This window comes from Neomonachus schauinslandi, chromosome 2 (genome assembly GCF_002201575.2).
Source record: "Neomonachus schauinslandi chromosome 2, ASM220157v2, whole genome shotgun sequence".
NCBI classification, from domain to species: domain Eukaryota; kingdom Metazoa; phylum Chordata; class Mammalia; order Carnivora; family Phocidae; genus Neomonachus; species Neomonachus schauinslandi.
In genome coordinates, this window is record NC_058404.1 from 91,299,439 (window position 1) to 91,303,077 (window position 3,639).

Genomic DNA, 3,639 nt, shown 5'->3' on the forward strand with positions numbered 1-3,639 from the left:
GAAAACCATACTGTAACTATTTTATAAGAAAGATAACAAAAATTCTGTTTAATGTATAAACTATTGAAAAGCATATATATTGTATATATGTGAAAACAATTTTATTACATAATTTAAAATTACCTTATATGCACGAATATGAAGGTTAAATGAAGAAATACCTACTTAAATATATTCCATCAAGTAAATATTTAGATGCAGGTAAACGTTTAACCAATTGGGGCAGTTTTCATTCAACACGGTGTTATTCTCACTACCCTGTACACTAGGTATACTTCATTATATGTTTGTATTTGGCCCCCTAAAATTTAAGTAATGGGAGAAAATAAACCAAGAAGGAAAAACAGTAAAGAACTCAGAGTGGTATAAAGTATAGAAGAGATTTCAATTTTTTGCCGTACATAAAAAGAGGCAGAATAAAAGAATATTATGAAATTTCACCTAAATTTCACAACCGTCAGTACCTTTAAACCAAAATTATCATCGCTGCTCTTTTAAATGTGGCAGAGGCAATCAATTTCTTCAGCACAAGAAAAAGACAATTTTTACTATCAGATAAGAAGGATTCTGCAAACAGGAAATACACAAAAGTGCTCACCACCACCTTCAATTATAAAGGAAGCTGAAAAAAGAAAAAAAAAATGTTAAGAAATCTATCATAAGTATACCTAAAAGGATCAAGAAATAAGGGAGGCAGCAGTTCCTAAAGGGTAGTAATAGTTTTGTATTTAAAATGAGAGTACAGTCTTTTCACTCCATTTTTATGGCAGATGAAGGAATTCTAAGATGAAAGAAGAGACCCAGCTCTGTAAGGAGACAAAAGGGCATATCCTCAGAGCATTGACTTGATATTCTCTGGGAAGGTGCAGGGTAGTGAAAATATGTCAGGAGAGGAAGAAAAATAAGTACTGATAGAATATCATTAAAATAAAGTAACAAATGAGTTTAAGATGCACATTCAGTTAATTCAAATGAAAGAGAAAAAGTTAAGGAATGAAGTATTTATATATTAATTCAATGCTGAGAAAGGAAACATACCTGGTGAGTAGTTTTTATGTTCTCAAAGCCATATGTTACAAGTAGATAAAAAATCAAGAACACTTTTCTGCTTAAAATTACCTCGACCGATCCCCGTTCCTCAAGATCCAGGTGCAGCAGCTATTTCTGCCCACGGATCCTGTCCCAGGGCTTTAATAAACCACCATTTTGCACAAAAAAAAAAAAAAAAAAAAAATCACCTCAACCATTTTGATTTCCATCATTTTATGAGTCTTCCTAACACCGAAGCTCTGAAATGGGAGATTTGGTGCCATTGGAAGGTGTACGTAGTCTATCAAACAGACTTTTCCAAATAATAGCAGTGTATCTCTATTCAGAACCTTAATGTTTGCTTATATTTTCTTTTCCCTGTTCTGCAATAACAATTGGTTCTTAAAGTAATTTTTCTTATTAAGTAATTTTTCTTATTACAAAAGCAGCACTGCTTTTGTATGGTGCTGAATTATGATATATTTGTATTGTAAATAGCACGTGTATTTTACAGTTTGTGTGCTTTTCACAAAGAAAATTGAGAGAAGTGCATAGATTTTAACAAATATTTGGAAGTTCTATTAACAGAAATTTTTAAAAATCATAAGTGGTCTGGCTAATAGGTGTATTTTTACATAACTTAATGAGGGACAATAATCTATTTTGGCACATTTTATATTGAACTGGTAGATGTAAAAAGTTTTAAATATGATGTCAATTATGTCTCAATAACAAGAAGTTTTAAGTATGAATTATGCTGCGTCATGACGAAATGGGCCACTTTGTGTTTGTTTTCCCATACTTTTTGGGACTAATTTGTTAATATAATATTTTTAAATATTTTATGAATACAAGGGTCATTTCAAAATATTCTATTAAGAAATCGTGTGACCTGTTCTTTTTGAATGATATCAATTACTATCTTTTTAGTTTTATTTTATTGGGAAAGACATAATAGCACTGGAACTATTATTCTAATCCTGAACTACATTATTTTGGACTGCATATTTTGCTTAAGCAACTTCATCTTAAATTTTGTTTTATATACAACTCCATTCATTAATAACTGATATAGGTCTCATGGAATAAAACATTATGTTATTTGAAAATATAGAGTTACAAACTATAGAAATGATCCCTGAAAGTATAGTCTTAAAAAAAATCTGTAATGGACCATTAAGGGAGTTACCAGACAGAGACAAACACGTGACCTTGCCAAGCAAGGATTGCAGTAGAGATTTTGTCTTTATCAAATGAATTTAAAGGAACAAGTCACAGTTAAAGGGCATGTGCTATGGTGAGTCATGTGAATTGTGCGATGAATCACAGACCTGTACCCCTGCAACAAATAATACATTATATGTTAATTAAAAAAAATAAATAAATAAATAAAATTTAAAAAAGAAAGAAATCACAAAAAAAAAAAAAAAAAAAACCTTTGAATGGGAGAGCCTGCCATTGTTACTCCACATTAGGTTGTTGCTGTTTACATTCCTTTGTTGAGCCTACATCTTCACAAGCTTTTTCGCAGGTATATGTTGAACACCTCTATTCATGGTGAAGACAGGATCAGAGGCCATGGATACTGACAACTGATTTGTATGTTTTCCTCTGTCTTTTTCCATGACTCGTCTTGCCTTATAAATAAAACTGGAAAAACACAAAAATAAGTGTTTTGTGGTTTATCTAAAAATAATGCAGAAAATATTGCTGTTATTTTTGGTGAATAAAATCAATTTTGTATAGTTTATTTCAACCTAAATAAAATGTGAATTTTGTTTAAAAAAAGGAAAGAAAATACACAGTTACAAAAATACCATCAACATATCTTTTGCTTTCACTGTTTTTACTACTTTGTAAATACGCATTCTTAACTTTAATAAGATAATTTTTTATACCATATGTTAAATGAAATAACAAATCTACTACACTGATACAATGAACACTTTTGCAACTTCTTGTCCTCAATGAAATCTACCTTATTTAAAATACCATCCTGTATGTTGTTCAGAACTCGACATTTTACTGTTTGAATAACTTTTGGAGGAGGTAGATATGTGGCATAGTCCTTATGCAGTTATTTTAATCATATTATGATATTAAAATAAATTTTATTGCATCTTATTATGCTACATTAAAAGATGCAAATTATATAGCATCTAATTATGTCTAGGGTCATGTATTTCAGAGCTTGAGACAATTGTCATCGGGTAGAGTATACATTGCTGGAAGTGTGCGTGCATAAGTATGATCTTTATGTAACCGAAGTGGGATCTTTTAGTATGGCATCAGTTCTTCCCAAAAGTGGGGGAATCTTGGCATTCACACCCTCTTTCACAGTTAACCTGAAGAAGAAATCAGTGCTGAAGTGCCTGGGTGGCTCAGTTGGTTCAGCATCTGCCTTCGACTCAGATCATGATCCCGGGGTCCTGGGATGGAGCCCGTGTTGGGCTCCCAGCTCAGCAGGGAACCTGCTTCTCCCTCTCCCATTCCCCCTGTTTGTACTCTCTCTCTCTCTCTGTCAGATAAATAAAAAATATAATCTTCAAAAGAAGAAGAAGAAGAAGAAGAAGAAGAAGAAGAAGAAGAAGAAGAAGAAGAAGAAGAAGA

General features: G+C 32.0%; 1 pseudogene; it reads right to left on the reverse strand.

Annotated features, from left to right (window-relative positions):
• Window positions 1-2,080: 2,080 nt before the first annotated feature.
• Window positions 2,081-2,183, reverse strand: LOC123324278 (annotated as a pseudogene).
• Window positions 2,184-3,639: the final 1,456 nt, after the last annotated feature.